This window comes from Elephas maximus, chromosome 15 (genome assembly GCF_024166365.1).
Source record: "Elephas maximus indicus isolate mEleMax1 chromosome 15, mEleMax1 primary haplotype, whole genome shotgun sequence".
NCBI lineage: Eukaryota > Metazoa > Chordata > Mammalia > Proboscidea > Elephantidae > Elephas > Elephas maximus.
This window is the reverse complement of record NC_064833.1, coordinates 78,825,380-78,845,211: the sequence shown is the minus strand read 5'-3', so window position 1 is coordinate 78,845,211 and position 19,832 is coordinate 78,825,380.

The following is a 19,832-nucleotide window of genomic DNA, read 5'->3' as shown; positions in this document are numbered from 1 at the left end:
ACTGTAGTCTTTGATCTTCATTAGTAAGTGCTTCAAGTCCTCTTCACTTGCAGCCGGCAAGGTTGTGTTATCTGCATAATTCAGGTTGTTAATAAGTCTTCCTCCAATTCCCGTGCCCCGTTTTTCTTCATATAGTCCAGCTTCTTGGATTATTTGCTCAGCATACAGATTGAATAAGTATAGTGAGAGGATACAACCCTGACGCACACGTTTCCTGACTTTAAACCATGCAGTAAGTATCCCTTTGTTCTGTTTGAACGACTGCCTCCTGATCTATGCACAGGTTCTTCATTAGCACTATTAAGTGTTCTGGAATTCCCATTCTTCACAATGTCATCCGTAATTTGTTATGATTCACACAGTCAAACGCCTTTGCATAGTCAACAAAACACAGGTAAACATCTTTCCAGTATTCTCTGCTTTCAGCCACATCCATCTGACATTAGCAATGATATCCCTAGTTCCATGTCCTCGTCTGAACACAGCTTGAATTTCTGGCAGTTCCCTGTTGATGTACTGCTAAAGCTGCTTAAGTGGGTTAAAATGGAAGTGCCAAGAGCAATTAGGAAAGGATTGAAAGAATACAGATGACAAATAATGGACTAGGAGGAAGTGATAGAGGCAAAAAGAAGTAGATAGAGTTGTCATCTTTTGTAGTAAAAGCCCTGGGAACTTACAGATAGAGTAAATGCTAGTGATGAAATAAATTGTAAATTCACAGAAAACAAGTAGTTTCTGATGTGAGCAATTGAGTAGACAGTAGGAGCATTTTACTATGATGAAGAGGACTGAGGAAAAACAGATTTGATGGAAAGGGTGAAATACTAGCATGTATGTGCAACTTCTTTAGGGTAATAATATAAAACTCTTTAGTGACTCAAGTAACCAAATACATAAGTTTTGTTTTATTTTGATTTTAGCAAACATCTATTCCTGGAACTATGAAAGTCATCAATAATGGCTGTGTGTGATCAATGTTATTCAATTACAAATCTCATGTTAACTGTTCTTCTCAATGAATTTAAGAAGACTGAACAAAGTATCTTTTTCAACCACAGTAGAATGAAACTAGAAATCATTAACAAAAGGAAATATGAAAGATAAATAAATATGTAGAAATTAAATGACACATCCTTGAATAATGAATGTCAAAGACAAAATCACAGGGGAAATTAGGAAATAGTTTGAGATGAATGAAAACAAAAACACAATATATCAAAACTTATAGGATGACACAATAGAAGTACTAACAAGAAAAATGATAGCTGTAAATGTACATTAAAAAAAAAAACTCAGCAGAGTCAACATGGCACCCTAGACAAATGCATCATGTCATCCTTCTGCAGCAAAGACCCAAAAAACTAAATAAAACAGGTACAAACGTCAATCCTGGAACCCTAAGCATCACATGCAGGGATAAAGAACTAGATCAAACATCAAATGGAAGAAGAAACTGAAGGAAAACATAGAACAAGGAGAGATACAGAGTGGAGGTCTCTTACCAACTAGCATAACACAATGTCACCATCTTGGAGCATAGCAGCAACAATCCCAGACAGGGAGTACAGGAAGGCAACTTCACAGAACTCCCAACTGGAGACAGAGCACCCAGTAACCACAGAAATACACTTTCCTATCCCTCACACTTCTGCTGAGTATTCCATCTCCAGCCTTTCCCAACATGCTACACCACGCCTCACAGCTAGAGAGCTACTGGCCCACCATCACCTGGGTACACCTGCCAGCTCCTGCTGCCCCCTTTCTTCCTTTTCTTTCCCCCTCTCACCTAGCCCCATATGCCACACCCATCCCTTCCCCATGGGCCACATCATACCACCACAGGTAGAGAGCTGCCAGACCACTGCCAGCTTGGGTGCTTCCCCTACCTGCCAGCTCCTGCCATGTTATTTTTTTCCCTTTCCTCCTTTTCTTTCTCCCTCCCACCTAACCCTGAACCTGGGTCTGGCCCGCCTCCACTCACCAGCTCATGTAGTGCCATTTTTTTTTTTTTTTTTTTGCATTTCTTTCTTTTCTTTGTCTCTCCCACCTAGCCATATATGCCACTTCTACCCCATCCTGCTAGACCATGTCACACTGCCATATGTAGAGTGCCACCAGCTCACTGCAAACTCAGGTCTACTCTGCCAATGCACATCAGCTCCCATCAGGCCATTTTATTTTCTTTTTCCCTTTCCTCTTTTTCTTTCTCCCACCCACCTAGCCCTGTATGCTACCTCTTTCCCTTCGCACTGGGCTACAACCCAATGCTGTGGCTAGAGAGCCACTAGTCCACCACTTTCTATCTCCTACCTAGTCCCATACAACATTTTCCCCCTTCCTGCCAGCCATGGGTTTGCCCTGCCCCCACCTGCAGGCTACATTTTTTTTCCTCTCCTTTTTTTTCTTTTCTACCACAACCTAGCTCCATATGCAATCTCCCCTTCCCAGCAACCCTTGCCATGCCACTGCATCTAGAGTGTCCACAGTTCAGGCCCACTGCCACACTGGGCATGTATGGCCACTTCCCTTTCACTACTTGGCCAACTGGTGAACAGTGGGACACAAGCCCATACCACTCCCCATATGACACCCTCCCTATCTGACGAGGGGCTTTGAATGCTCCCACACCACCGGACCCCAACATCAGGAGGCAGACAGCACCTGCCTAATACACTGTCAACCACTTCGCCAAATCAATGTACAGCGAATAGAGCTTGGCCTGCCTGTTGCTGCCCTGTTCAGATGGTGAGATCCCTTGTGCCATGGACAAGGAAGCAGCAAAGCATGCCTCGTCCACCTGCCCTGACATATCAAAATGAAACAAAGAAGCAGGACTAAACGAATGAACATAATAGCAATAAATAAAGAAAATAATATCTTAATATCTCAGAAACGGCAGACAATATCAAAACATATAAAAAAGTAGGACAAGATGGCTCCAGCAAGTGACCAAAATAAAGAATTGAATGACCTCTCGGTACAAGAAAAGGCAGTGCAACTACCTGGAATTCAAAAGACTAATATTTAGGGCTCTCCAAGAGATTAGGAAAGAGATCAAGAAAAAAGCATTTAAAAAAAAAACAAGGAAAAAGTAGACAAAATCATGGAAAACACACAGAAGGCAATGGAAGATTCCAGGAAAATAATACAGGAACAAAATGTCAAAATAAAGAGTTAAGAATCATACAAAAACAGAAACTACAAATCCAAAAGATAAACATTACTGAGGAAAAAGAACAAAGTAGGAGGCCTCATTACTACCTGATCTCAGAACCTACTACACAACACAGTAGTCAAAACAGCCTGGTACTTGTACAGGGACAGACACATAGACCAATAGAACAGAATTGAGAACCTGGATGTAACAACATCCACTGGTTGGCTGATCATTGACAAAGGACCAAAGTCCATTACATGGAGAAAAGACAGTCTCTTTAACAAATAGTGCTGGCAAAACTGAATGTCCATCTGTAAAAAATGAAACAGGACCCATACCTCACACCATACACAAAAACTAACTCAAAATAGATCAAACACATAAATATAAAACCCAAAAATTCTCAAAGAAATAAGAGCAAACCAATTGTAGCAGCATATTAAAAGGATTTCACACAGTGAACAAGTGGGATTTATCCCAGGAATGCAAGGTGGTTCACCATATGAAATCTAGTCAATGTAATACATCATATTAAGAGAATGAAGAATAAAAACCATATGATCATCTCAATTGACACAGAAAAAGAATTTGAAAATATCAGTGTCCTTTTTATGACAGAAACACTCAGAAAACTGGGAAGAGAAAGAAATTTCCTTTATGTAATAAAGAGCATTAATAAAAATCCACAGCTAACACCATACTTGGAGTCCCTGAGTAGTGCAAATAGTTAACATGCTTGGCTGCTAACCAAAAGCTTGGAGTTTCAAGTGCTTCCAGAGTCACTTCAGAAGAAAACCTGGACATCTACTCATGAAATTCAGCCATTGAAAACTCTGTGGAGCACAGTTCTACTCTGACATACACGGGCGGCCATGAGTCAGACTCAACAGCAGCTGGTTTGTTTTGTTAACATCATACTTGATGGTGAAAGACTGAATGCTTTCCCTCTATGATCAGGAACAAGATAAGGATGTGATCTTTTGCCACTTCTGTTTAAAATTGTACTGAAGTTCTACCCAGGGCAATTAGACAAGAAAAAGAAATAAAAGACATCCAAATTGGAAAGGAAGAAGATTATCTCTATTGACAAATGTATGATCTCATATAGAAAATCTTAAAGATTCCACAAAAAACTATTAGAGCTAATAAACAAATTCAGCAAAGTGGCAGGATACAAGATCAACAAACAAATTCAGCTGCATGGATATGTCTCCAAAGAAAACACACAAATGGCCAAGAAGCACATGACAAGATGCTCAACATCGTTAGTCATTAGGAAAGTGGAACCAAAACCACAACGAGATACCACTTCATGCCCACTAGAATGGCCATAATAAAAGAGAGAGAAATAAAGTAACAACTGTCAGCAAGAATATGGAGAAATTGATTGGAACCCGTACATACATTACTGGTGGGAAGATAAAATGATGTAATTGCTTTGGAAAATAGTCTGTCAGTCCTTCAAAAAGTTAAACATAGAATTACCATACGACCTAGTAATGTTAGCCCTAGTTATGCACCCAAGGGAAGTAAAAACATATTGTAAAAATGGCGTGGTAGCAGGGTTACACCTCCTCATCTAACTTCACAGTGGGGGAGGAGAATCATCAGCATCAATAGCCCAAGGCTGATTCCTATGAGACAGAGGTCAGACAGACCTCTTCTCACCAACCTTTTTACCAGTTCTGACACTAGCTGTCCCTTCCACGGCAATTGCTACTCCTCTTCTGGGTTCAGTAATTTGTTCCAGTGGCCATGCAGAACTCACAGACCATACTCACAGTTATGGGGTTTGTAAGGGAAGTTACAGGTTGCAACTCAGGATCACGCACAACTCAGGATACCATTCTTCAATCAGGACAGCCTCTTCTCAGCTGTGCCTGCAGGCAGGCCTCTCCTTGGCCCCTCAGCCCATTAGCCCCTGAAACTGGCCTCTGCCCTACTTGAGCAAGCGTCACAAAGCTCTTTAGCTCTGCCGATAAGTGCCCAAGAGCACCCTACTCCATTAGTAAGCCTTGGCCCAAAGGCACTCACTCAGGTCCCCTGTTCCGTGAGTTAGCAAGCCTAGCTCCTCTGACAAGTGCCCAGAGGCACCCCACTCTGCCAGAAAGCCTCATGGCCAAAGGTGCTCAGCTGTCTCATTCTGTGGGCTGGGGAGCTCATTGCACCATCTCACACCAGTGTCCTGATTCTGCTGACGCCATTTCTCTGCTGCTGTTTTTCACTGTCCTGTGTCATCTCTGGTACTACAGCTCTTTCTATCTCCTGGGTCTTGGACATTCTCAGCACAGGGACCTTGGGACCAAATGATGCACTCTGCTCCCATCTTTTCTTCTTGGTGGTAAAGACGTTCCCCTTTCCGCCTCTGGGATGGCTCATTTTAAGCCTAGCAGGATGGCAACACTGACCGATCCCCTCATTAGGGTTCCATACACCTTAGTTGTATGGTCCCACCCACACAAGAATGCCATGGACCTTATTTGCATTATTACCAAGCTGCCCAATCCCCTTGGTGGGCCACAAGCACCTTATTTGCATAGTCCTACCCAATCATTGTGTATAAGTCACAAAGACTATGGCTAGAAGGGCCATACTAAGTAATTCACTGCATTGCACATATATCTACACAAAAACTTATATACAACTCTTCTTGCAGCATTATTCATAATAGTCAAAAAATGGAAAAACTTAAATGTCCATCAACAGATAAATGGATAAACAAAATGTAACATATCCATACAACCCATAAAAACCAACCAACCCATTGCCATCAAGTCAATTCCAACTGATAGCAACCCTATAGGTCAGGATAGAACTGCCCCATAGAGTTTCCAAGGAGTGCCTGGTGGACTTGAACTGCTGACCTTTTGGTTAACAACCATAGCACTTAACCATTACACCACCAGGATTTCCCAAATCCATACAATGGAATATAATTCAGCCATAAAAAGTAATGAAGTACTGATAGATGCTAAAACACAGATGAACATTGAAAACATTATGCTAAAATGCCGGATACAAAAGGCCAAATTTTGTATAATTCCATTTATATTAAACATCCAGAACAGGTGAATCCATAGAGACGGAAAGCAGATTAGTGGTTGCCAGATACTAGGGGAAAGGGGGGATGAAGAGTGACTGCTTAACAGGTATAAAGTTTGTTTTTGGTGTGGCAAAAATGTTCTGGAATTAAACAATGGTGATGATTCCACAACACTGTGAATGTACTAAATGCCTCTAAAAGGTACACTTTAAAATGACTAAAATTGTAAATTTTATCTTACCTGAATTTTGCCTCAATTAAAAAAAGGGAAAAACACAGCGATTGGCAACACCTCTATGACCCGGCGTTGTTTGAGGGGCACAAGAGGCAAAAGGGTAATTTTTGTGTTTCTAGCATATATTATTGGGTTTAGTATATATATTGCTTTACATTTGGATAAGATCGTAGAAGTAAACTGCATAAATCAATTTTCGGTATATGAAGGAAAAGTAAACAATAAGATAGAAGTCCTTATTGACTTTTTTCTGTTTATCAATAAAACTCCATGCTTCAGGAGAAGAGAAGGAATTTTATGTTATGTTAATGTCTATTTTGTGAGCTATGATATGAAGAATCCTGGATTTGAAGTCTGGCTCTTGCCAACGGTGTGACAGAACGCAAGTACATTAAATACATACCCTAGGATCTTGCTACTCAAAGTGTGGTCCGTGGCAGAGCAGCAGCATCAAGCACCATTAGGGGGACTCTTAGGCCCCACCTCAAACCTTCTGAATATAAATCTGTATCTTAACAAGATCTCCAGGTGATTCACATGTATATAATAGTTTGAGAACCACTGCTCTATGTCAACAATCCTTGTTAAAGTGAAAAAGCTAGGCTTTACACCCAGGCTCTTTGATTTCAAAGTCAGTATCTTGGGAAGAAGATGTGGCAGTCTGCTTCCGTAAAGATTTACAGCCTTGAAAACACTATGGGCCAGTTCTCCTCTGTCCTATGCGGTCACTATGAGTCCAAATCTCCTTGACATCAATGGGTTCAGTTCTGGTTCAGGTCTTTCTACAACATCAAGTAGACTCTCCTTAGAAGCTAACATGGGACAACCTACTTTATACCTTTCTCCTCATGTACCAGCATCCCCAAATACAGTTTACTAGAAGGTAGATAATGCTTAAGAAGGAATAAGGAATTGTCACCTTGCTCTAAAAAGTGTCTACATACATGCTAGAGATGTATCTTCAACAAAATGAAATTAGAGTTCAGGAGAAAGCTTTCATTTTAGAATAAGGTGTATTTATTCTCCTAGATAATATCTCACTATTATCCTAGATAATATCTCACTAGTTAAGAAATATTCATTAAAATAATGCACATAAATTTCTTCTCTCTTTTTCATAGTAAATTTTGTCATCACAGACCATACAACTGAATTACTTCCAAACTCCCTTTTCTTTGCTCTACTTCATCTCAAACTGTGCTATTCACCTTTTTCTTCATTTTTCTGACTTTTTATATGTTTCCTATTTCTTCTTTTCCTCTTCTCTGTCAAATGTCATAATTTCACTAAACTTTATGATCTTTTTAAAAGCTTAACTATCATTAAAATATATACCTTCAGCTTTTTAAGTAATAGCAATCCTTTACTTTTGGACAACGCTATACAGTTAGCAAAGAGTTGTCATACCTTGTACAATTTAAGATACAAAACAAATTTGTAAAATGGAAAAAAAAATTTGACTCCAGTAACAACTCAGGAGTAGTTATTGAATAAAAGAAAGGGGCAAATCCAGGTCATCAGCAACATAAAGAGAAAGACAACTGCCTGTCACGCTTTTTGAACTCTACCCAACAGTGCCAATTAAGGAAAGAGCCATACAATTACTAATAATTTTATTTTGGAAAGAAAACTTAAGCTCAGTGAAAAGTGAGCTTTTCACTCACTTGAAAATGTTGGAAACTCTACTCTGAGAACTTTGCTTGAAGACTGGAAAATCAAAACGTCAAAGAGAACATATATAGCAAACAATAAAAGGAATGCTAACACAAAAAATATATCATCCGAGGTAACTGAGGGTTTGTCCCAAGATGAAGGAACTGCAAATCAATAAAAATTCCATGAGATTCAACAAAGCAGTACATTTTCACAAAGTGGTGACTTTATAAAAACCTTGCAAAATGATGCAAAAGGATCTAAAAGCCAGAAGCTAGATAAAAGCACTAGAAAAAGAAAGAAGCTCACACTCTCTGAACTAATAACTCAATTTGTGCCCTTCAAAACAACTCCCAACAGCTGGGAAGCATCAGTACTTCAAACTTACAGCATTCAATAGATACTTCTCAACTAGGTAAGTCATATTCTGGTGATGGCCAGCAATTGTGATTAAGAAGGGAGAGAGACCCGGCTACAACCAATGACTGCCCTGACAGAGAACACAACAGAGAACCCCTGAGGGAGCGGAGAGCAGTGGAATGCAGACCCCAAATTCTTGTAAAAAGACCAGACTTAATGGTTTGACTGAGACTAGAAGGACCCCAGAGGTCATGGTCCCCAGACCTTCTGTTAGCCCAAGAGAGAAACCATTCCCAAAGCCAACTCTTCAGACAGGGATTAGACTGGACTATGGGTTAGAAAAAGATGCTGGTGAAGAATAAGCTTCTTGGATCAAGTAGACACATGAGACTATGTGGGCAGCTCCTGTCTGGAGAACAGATGAGAGGGCAAAAGGGGGTCACAAGCTGGCTGAATGGACATGAAAGTAGAAAGCGGAGGGAAGGAGTGTGCTGTCTCATTGGAGGGAGGGCAACTGAAAGTATATAGCAGAGTGTATGTAAGTTTTTGTATGAGAGACTGACTTGGCTTGTAAACTTTCACTTAAAGCACAATAATAATTTTAAAAAAAGATTTTTAGATAAAAAAATTGTGTGACTTTCAACTAGGGAAGTGAATAAAAAAACTGACTTTGAAATATAGAGAGGTGTCAAATACTTGGAACCTAACAGTCAACAAACTGTGCTTCTTTCTGGAAATGGGTCAAAGAAAGCATGCTACAAAAGTGCCTGGAACAAAAGTCCTCTGTCTCTTCAAGCTTCAGCTGGACAGGCAGTGGCTGACAGAGAAAGACCCAGTATGTGGTACCCAACACAAAGCAGGTGCTCAGAATGTTTGCTGAGGAAAAGTTTACGGATGAGATAGCGGAGATGGTTGCACAACATGATAAACATGATTAATGTCACTGACCTGTACATGTAAAAAATGTTGATTCAACAAATATTTTGTTAAATATATCTTTACCACAAAAAAAAAAGGTTCCCACCAAGTTGACTCCAATTCATGATGACCCTATGTGTACCAGAGTAGAACTATGGTTCACAGGATTTTCAAAGGCTGATTTTTCTAGAAGGGGATCACCAAGTCTTTCTTATGAGGTACCTCTGGGTGAACTGGAACCTCCAACCTTTTGGTTAGCAGCTGTGAATGTGATTAAATCAGTTGGGCTTCAGCAGAGTAGATTGCCTTCCATAATGTAATTTTATGAAATGTAATTACCTCACATGTAATATAATGTAATATAATCACCTTCCACAAAGCAACCCAATGTACTGTAATTGATCTATCAGTTGAGGCCATACCAGTGTAGAATGGATCCTAAACCTAATCACTTCTGAGTTATAAAAAGAAAAGAATAGACATAGAAACACACAAGCACACAGGGGAAAGATAGATGCAAGGAAAGGCAAAGATCACCAGCAGATACCAGAAATGAGGAGAGACGCTCACAGAAGGAATTGACACAGTCGAGACCCTGATTTAGACTTTTAGCCTCTAGAACTGAGAGAAAATAAATTTCTCTTCTTTAAGGCCACCGACCTGTGGTATGTGTGTTACAGCAGCCCTAGGTAACTAAGAAAAAGCCGAAAGCTCAAGTGCCATCTTTAACCCATAGTCTTCCTCATACCCTGTTATGGATTGAATTGTGTCCCCCTAAAACATGTGTTGTAAATCCTAACCCCTATACTTGTGGTTACAATTTCACTTGGAAATGGGTTTTTTGTTATGTTAATGAGGCAATATTAGTGTAGGGTGTGTTTTCAGTCAATCTCTCTTGAGATATAAAAGAGCAGATTAAGTAAACAAGGAAACAAGCAGAGATGGGGGAAGATAGATGCCACGTCACATGAAGATCACCAAGGAACTGAGGAACAGAAGCTGAAAAGAGACAAGGACCCTCCTCCAGAGCCAAGAGAGACAGAAACCCTTTCCCTAGAACTGGCACGATGAATTCGAAATTCTAGCCTCCTAAACTGTGAGAAAATAAATTTCTATTTGTTAAAGCCAAAAAAAAAAAAGAAGGGAGAGAGAGGGAAGGAAAGAAGGAAGGGAAGAGAAGAGGGAGCCAAGGAAGGAGGGGAGTTGTAAGGAGGGAAGAAGGGAGGGAGGAAGGGAGGAAACCTATGGCAAAAAAGGGAACGAAGTTTAATGATTAAAAAATAAAGTGGTACCAAACCAGCTTTCCTTGAAAGGCAATGAGGTAAAAGTAGATCACAGAAGTAAGGATTTATATGAGGGAATAGAAAGTGGGAACAGTAAAGAGTTTTCATGCTATGAGAACTAGAAATCATTCTCAGCAAGAGAAAGTCTAAATAACTCTATTATTAGCTTTATGGTATCCTGTTGAGACCACTCACCACAGCAAACGCCCTTAGGAGTTCAGATGGCTCTTAGCCTTGTGGGAGCCAATCACAGGCAGTCCTTGGGACTTCCCCCACACCCCTAGATTCAAAGTAATTTCAGGTTGTGCATTTTTCCAGTGGCCATTATGATATGCCACCGGCACATTGAGATAGGCAAGATCTGTTCACAACATGAACAGTTGTCTAAGCACTACTACAGTGATGTTCAATTTAAGCAAACCGTGGCGAGCTATAAAAAAGGTCCAATAACATTCAACCACTTCTACAAGGAATCTATCATTTGCAGAGAAATCAAGTACTTAACAAATCAAAACATTCTCCTTTGAAAATAATGCTAAATAGTTTATTGTGACCAGAACTTCCCAAGCCAAAGAAAATATGACTAAAGGAGATAGTCAAATATATGACATAGTATTGTCTAGGTTTTTTTTGGTCATGGAGGTGACTAAACAACCAGGATAAATAATTTCAATATAAATGTTCACAATATAGTTCCCTAAGAAAATCTGCAAACTTTATAAGAAGAAATTCTTCTGTCTGGAAGCAAAACTTTGATCAAAATTATAACACTAAATAAATTTTTAACTTTTTAATAATCAGGATTAAAATAAACTCAAATTTATTAATGTGAAGACTTGTAACTTAAAGAGCTAGATTTTACCCAGGTGACAAAATTTTATCCTCAGATTCTCAAGGGTTATGTAGATGCCATTCCCATTTCTCTGATAACCATTCACATTTCTGCTTAAAAATCTGTCTCAATTTCTCCTCATATAAATTTCTTAAATTTAGTAAGTTGACCCATATAAAGCTTTCAGTTTGCCCTTCAACAGCCAGTACTTCTATTAACAATTGGAAGGTATTAGAACTCATTTTTGTTGTTGTTGTTCTTGTTTTTCACTGACATGTGTGGGGCAGACTCTAATTTCTTGCTTGACTCTTAACATGGAGTTAAGTTGTAATTCTCAACCCTGGTGCACATCAAAATTACCTGGGAGCTTTCAAAGACACTACGCCCAGGTCCCATCCCAAAGATTCTGATTGTAATTTGTTTGTAGTGAAAACCAAGCATCAATATTTTTTGGAGTTCTTCAAGTGATTTTAATTTGCATCTATGACTGAGAAAAACTGGTTAAGAAAAGCAAGGTCTCTCAACCACTTTTCTTCTATAATGATAATCACCAATTAAAGAAATATTTTAGTCTTGAAAAACCATAACTGAGGTCAAATATTAGATAAATCTTGAGAAGCAAACAGCTGAAAAGGAAGCATGCCATTTAAAAAGATAATTATGTATATATAATTATTCTAAAAATTGCAAGATGGGAAACAACTCTTGGTAGATTCAGTATTAATTGATATAGACCTCATTGTAGAGATTCTGACCATATCTAGTATAAAGCAAAATTGTGAAACAGACAAAATAAGTCTCTGGTGTCCATCCTACTCTTCCCTTTCTTCTCACTCTATTCCCATTTCCTCCAAATTTTAAATATCCACGGACTCACCATACAAGGCTTCTCCAGAGAGCTAAGCTCATGGGAAAAAATGTCCAGAAACAAACATAAGCGACTCCTTCTTTGGAGTCAAATTGTAGTAACACATCCCTGATAACATAAGAGTAGTATAGTACAAACACACAGAAGTATGATAAACAAACAAAAAAATACCCTACCAGGTGGAATAATTGTACTTACTTTTAAATGTGGACATAGATCTTTCTTGTAGTAACACTTCCATAAAACTCCTTGAAGATTTCCTTGGCTACAAAAGAAAACGAACAAACAAAACTCTTTAGTTTTTGAATAAGACAATAGAATGTCGTGATTGAAACTTGGTTGTGCCACTCTGTGACCTTGGAAAAGATACTTAGCCATTCTAAGCCTCAAATGTATAATGGAAAAAATGATAAATTATGAATCTTAAACAGAATAAGATATCTAAAACAAAAGGGGTAGCATATGGACAGCTTCAATAAATATTAGCTGCTATTATAACAAAAACTGTTATTTGTAGTTTTACTGTTTTCTTAAGAAAATATATCCTTTTCTCTCAAGGTAATGTTTAAAGATTTTCTATTCATGTGCTTTTTTGTTTTTTCCAAAGCACTTCTACCCGTGTAATTTCATATTATACTTGGAGAAGGCAATCATTGAAGTCACAATAGTAATTTTCTTAAATAAAAATAGATTTATTCTATATAACACTTGACAGTCAAAATAGAAGACATAGAGGAAGTTTTAGGATAATGTTTATTTAAAAATCCCATCATCTCAAAACGGCCACATAAACCAGAGACTATCAGCCCGAGACCAGAAGAACTAGATGGTGCCCAGCTACCACCAATGACCGCCCTCACAGGGAGCAAAACAGAGAGTCCCTGATGGAGCAGGAGAGAAGCATGGTGCAGAACTCAAATTCATACAAAAAGACCAGACTTAATGGTCTGACTGAGACTAGAGGAACCCCAGAAGACATGGCCCCTGGACTCTGTGTTAACCCAGAACTAAAACCATTCCTGAAGCCAACTCTTCAAAGATTAGACTGGACTATAAAATATAAAATAATACTCATGAAGAGTGTGCTTCTTAGTTCAACCAAATACACGAGACTAAATGGGCAGCTCCTGTCCGGTGGCGGGATGAGAAGACAGAAAGTGATAGGAGCTGGTTGAATAGATATGGGAAACCCAGGGTGGAAAGGGAGAGTGTGCTGTTACATTATAGGGATTGCAACTAGGGTCATATTACAATATGTGTATAAATTTTTGTCTGAGAAACTTGAGCTGTAAACTTTCACCTAAAGAACAATAAAAAAAATAATAATAAAATGAATAGACCATCATCAGAATCCCTTAGAAAACTTTTCAAATTCCTGAACTGCATGCAGATCAACCCAATCCTAATCTCACAGGGACCTTAAACTACTGAAGCAATTCTCACTCACAGTAAGGTTGGAGAATTCCTGCTTTAGGAAGACACTTCACACAACATACAGAAGCACTTGCTTACACTCAGGGCTGTTCATATACAAACAGAGTTATCATGCAAGGTGAGTAGTCCCTGTTTCTGGAGGGTTCAAGTACAACTATAATGGCCATTAGGTGCAGAAGATGGGGAGCATCTTTGAACATAGGAAGGGTGGCTGGCCTAGGGAAGGTAGGGTTAAAGCCCCTTCCAATCCAGAGATTCAATGCCAAACAAACTTTCATAAAGCATCAACTATGTGACAAGAAATTCCATAACTATTTCATATAATTCTTTTAATTACTCCGCAAGACAGGTATTACTATCCAAGAATAGTAAGACGCAAAGAGGTTACGCATTGCCCAAGATGGGATTCAAACCTCAGCTTCTCATTTCAAATTCCGTCTACTTTCTACCACCCCACACCACCTCCTCTAGGCATAAAACTACTTCCTTCTCTTTAGTTCCCTGTTTCTCTCTAATAGTCCCATCCACAGTCTCAAACTTTCTAATACTTCTTGAAGATGTGATTGCATCATTGCTGCCTCTTCCTCTGTACCATTTTTAATCACCCATAATACCCTGTTGATTTTACTTCCAAAATCATTCTCTCATCTTTCTTTCTACTTTGCCTCCCCAATTCCATGACTCTAGACCAATGTCTTATCTATTGTGCAAGCCTCTTCTCTAGCCAATCCATTTTATTCACAGCCACCAAATTAATCTTCATAATGAATAAGCTAGAGTATGTTATTTTCTTGATTAAATTTATTAAATACTTTCCCATTTCTATTTGAAAAAATTAGTCTGACCTTTTTAGCAAAATGAGCATTCAAAGATTTCATACAAAGGCTCCCATCTATCTTCTGGAACTATTTTAAATGCTCCTTTTCACCTAGTATAAGTTATGATCATAATGAAACAGTTATTCACCCTTGAACACAGCTCTCATTTACTGGTCTCTTTTTAATTTCTCAGGTTGGCGCTCATCTGTCTGATCACACATCCCAGGCAAAGAGGAATGGGAAGAACTTGTCTCCCAGATGCTTAGAAAGAGAAGCAGGGTAGGGTGGGAGAATGGGCAGCACCTTGACAATCTTAGTAGGTTAAGCAAAAATAGAGGTTCCTGGGTGACGCAAATGGTTAAGTCCTTAGCTACTAACCAAGACATTGGTGGTCCAAATCCACTCAGAGATGCCTTAAAAGAAAGGCCTGCTGATCCATTTTCAAAAGATTACAGCCACCAAAAACCTGATGGAGCACAGTTCTACTGTGAAACAAGGGGTCATCATAAACTGGAATCTACTCAACAGAAACTATTTTTGTTTTCTTTTAAAGCAGAAATGGAAAATCCATGTACAGACAAATGGAATAGCAAGCTGGGCTAGAAAATAATAAATATCAGAAATGGAGGGTAGAATTTCTGCAGAAAGCCTGGAGAAATTCTCCAAGTTAAATCCTATGATTTTTCAAAAGCTCCTTTGATCGCAAGCTGGGTGGGGAGAATGATGTTGACATTGCTATCGTGTTCCTTAGCCTGAACCTATCCTCCATTAATCACTCCAATTTCTTGTCATTGGTGTCATACCTATTTGTTTTAACTTTTAGCACACATTACCACCATGAAGTCTTGCCAAATAGCTCTCATGGAAAAGATCTTTCCTTCCTCTGAATTTTCATAGCAGGATGTTTTTATTTATGTGTCATGTTTAATGCTTCCTATCTCATGGAGAGCTCTTTGAGGGTAGAGAACGTGTCTTTTTCATCTTTGACTCTGTCACAGCAGGATCTAGGGTATGTTGTTAGTTGCTATCAATTTGGCTCTGACACATGGCAACCCCAGGTGCAAAAGAACAAAGTGTTGACTGGTCCTATTGTGACAGACTAGCAAGAATGACCCAGCGATCTACTCCTGAAAAGAATTAGCCAGTGAAAACCTTATGAATGGCAGCAATACACTGATATATTGCCAAAAGATGAGCCCCTCAGGTTGGAAGGCACTCAAAATACGACAGGGGAAGAGCTGCCTCCTCAAAGTAGAGTCAACCGTAATGACATGAATTGAGTCAAGCCTTCAGGAACTTCATTTGCTCATGTAGCAGGACTCAAAATGAGAATAAACAGTTGCAAATATCAATCAATAATCAGAACATGCAATGTATGAAATATGAATCTAGGAAAATTAGAAATCGTCAAAAATTAAATGGAACACATAACGATATCCTAGGCATTGGTGAGCTGAAATGAACTGGTACTGGCCATTGTCAGTCAGACACTTATATGGTCTACTACGCCAGGAATGACAACTTGTAAAGGAATGGTGTCATGTTCATCATCACAAAGAACAATTGAACATCTATTGTGAAGTACAACACTGTCAGTAGTAGGGTAATATCCATACGCATACAAGCAAGACAGTTTAATAAGGCTATTATTCAAATTTATGCACCAAGCAGTAAGGCCAAAGATGAAGAAATTGAAGATTTTTACCAACTTCTGCGGTCTGAAATTGATCAAACATGCAATCAGGATGCATTGATTATTACTGGTGATTGGAATGTGAAAGTTGGAAGCAGAGAAGAAGAATTGGTGGTTGGAAAATGTGACCTAGGTGACAGAAAAGATGCCAGAAATCACATGATAGAATTTTGCAAGACCAGTGACTTCTTCACTGCAAATACCTTTTTTCAGCAACATAAACGGACCTCTCCAGATGGTATCCACAGGAATCAAATCGACTACATCTGTGGAAAGATATTCAGTCAGAGCAAGGCCAGGGCTGACGTCAGAACAGTTCATCAGTTGCTCATATGTAAGCTCAAGTTGCAACTGAAGAAAATTTGAACAAGTCCACCAGAGCCAAAGTACAGCCTAGAATATATCCCATCTAAATTTACAGACCAGCTCAAGATTAGATTTGATGCATTGAAAACTAATGACCGAAGACCATACAAGTTGTGGAATGACATCAAGGACATCATACATGAAGAAAACAAGAGGAAATTAAAAAGACAGGAAAGGAAGAAGAGACCAAAATGGATGTCAGAAGAGACTCTGAAACTTGCTCTTGAAAGTCAAGTAGCCAAAGCAAATGGAAGAAATGAAAAAGTAAAAGAGTTGAACAGAAGATTTCAAAGGGCGGCTGCAGAAGACATAGTAAAGTATTATCAGCACATGCACAAAGACCATACATATTAAATCTGTATACTGAGCAAATAATTTGAAAAGCTGCACTAAATAAAGAGGAACGCAGCATCAGGATTATAGGAAGACTCATCTACAACCTGTGATATACAAATGTCACAACCTTGTTTGCTGAAAGTGAAGAGGACTTGAAGCACTTACTAATGAAAATAAAAGACTACAGCCTTCAGTGTGGATTACACCTTATAAAAAAGAAAACAAAAACCCTCACGACTGGACCAATAAGTAACATCATGATAAACAAAGAAAAGATTGAAGTTGTCAAGGATTTCATTTTACTTGGTTCCATGATCAACACCCATGGAAGCAGCAGTCAGGAAATCAAAGGACACATTGTATTGGACAAATGTGCTGTGAAAGACCTCTTTCAAGTGTTAAAAAGCAAAGTTATCACCTTGATGATTAAGGTGCTCCTAACCCAAGCCATGGTGTTTTCAATTGCCTCATAGGCATATGAAAGATGGACAATGAATAAGGAAGACTGAAGAAGAGTTGATGCCTTTGAGTTGTAGCATTAGTGAAGAATATTGAATATGCCATGAACTGCCAAAAGAATGAACAAATCTGTCTTGGAAGAAGTACAACCAGAATTCTCCTTAGAAGCAAGAATGGCGAGACATCTCACACACTTTGGATATATTATCTGGAGGGATCAGTCCCTAGAGAAGGACATCATGCTTGGTAAAGTAGAGGGTCAGCGGAAAAACAGGAAGACCCTTAACAAGTTGGGTTGGGGTAGTGGCTGCAACAATGGGCTCAAGCATAACAACGATGGCGAGAATGGCCCGGAACTGGGCCACGTCTCATTCTGTTGTACACAGGGTCACTGTGAGTTAGAATTGACTGGATGGCACCTAAGAACAACAACAATTTTCTAAAACAGATCACCAGGCCTTTCTTCCTAATCTGTCTTAGTCTGGAAGCTCCACTGAAACCTGCCCACCATGGATGACCCTGCTGGATCTTTGAAATACCAGTTGTGTGGTTTTCTTTTTTCCCTCCTCTTATCTCCTTGGCATTCCCATTCACAAATGAAGAAAATTAGGTCAATTAATATGAAATTATTTGTCCAGGAAATAATCACCATGAAATGTGGTTTGCTTAATCATTCTGTACTAAAAGGCTCTCTTTTACTAGTTTCTTATAAAGCTGTGGAGCCCTGGTGGCACAGTGGTTAAGAGTTTGGCTGCTAACCAAGAGGTCGGCAATTCGCAACCATCAGCCACTCCTTGGAAAACCTATGAGGCAATTCAATTCTGTCCTATAGGGTCGATATGAGTTGGAATCAACTCAACCGCAACAGGTTCGTTTTTTGTTTGCTTTATAAAGCTTTAATATTTCATAATAAATGGTATTTATTATTATATTTCAAATTAAATTGTATTTCACAATTGTTGCTGTTGTTAGGTGCCATCCAGTTGGTTCTGACTCACAGCAACCCTATGCACAACAGAACAAAACACTGCCCATCCTCACAATCTTTGCTATGCTTTAGCCCATTGTTGCAGCCACTGTGTCAATCCATTTTGTTGAGGGTCTTCCTCTTTTTTGCTGACCGTCTACTTTGCCACATTTGACACCTTTCTCCAGGAACTGATCCTTTCTGATAATGTATCCAAAGAGTTTGAGACATAGTCTCGCCATCCTTGTTTCCAAAGAGCATTCTGGTTGTACTTCTTCCAAGGCTTGGTTTGTTCTTTTGGCAGTCCACAGTATGTTCAATATTCTTCACCAACACTTCAAAGGCATCAATTCTTCTTTGGTCTTCCTTATTCATTGTCCAGGTTTCACATGCGTATGAGATGACTGAAAACACCATGGCTTAAGTCAGGTGCACCTTAGTCCTCGAGATGCCATCTTTGCTTTTTTAACACCTTAAAGAGATCTCTTGCAGCGGATTTGCCCAATGCAATGTGTCTTGATTTCTTGACTGCTACTTTCATGGGTGTCAATTATGAATCCAAGTAAAATGAAATCGTTGACCTCTGAGGACTGCCATTGTTGTGTCCCAAAGGTTTTGATATGATGTGTTTTCATTCTGTATGATTCTAGGAATATTTTGATTCCATCTCTGATTTCTTCTATTACCTGGTGGTTTTTAAGCAGGGCGTTATTCGGTTTCCATGTAAATAATTTTTTTTTTCCTTACTCTCCCTGTTGTTAATTTCTACTTTGATGGCATTGTGGTCAGAGAAGATACTTGTATTATCTCAATGTTTTGGATTTTGTTGAGGGTTGCCCTGTGGCCTAACATGTGGTCTATTCTGCAGAAAGTTCCAAGTGCATTGGAAAAGAATGTGTACTTTGCAGCTGTTAGGTGAAGTGTTCTATACATGTCCATGAGGTCAAGTTGGCCGATTCTGCTTTTTAGCTCTTATGTGTCTTTGTTGAGTTTCTTTCTAGATGTTCTGTCCTCTTACTGAGAGTGGTGTGTTGGAGTCTTCTATTATCATGGAACTGTCAATTTCTGTTTTCAGTGCTGTTAGAGTTTGTTTTATGTATTTTGGAGCCCTGTCATTGGGTGCATAGATGTTTATTATGGTTAAGTCTTCCTAATAGATTGTCCCTTTAATCATTATATATTGTCCTTCTTTGTCTTTTATGGTGGGTTTTGTTTTAAAGTCCATTTTATCTGAGGTTAATATTGCCACTCCTGTTCTTTTTTGGTAGTTATTTGCTTGATATAATTTTTTTCCATCCTTTTCTTTTTAATAAATTTACATCTTTGTTTCTAAAGTGTGCCTCTTGTAGACAGCATATTGATGGATCCTGTTTTTTTTTATTCATTCTGTCAATCTGTGTCTCTTTATGG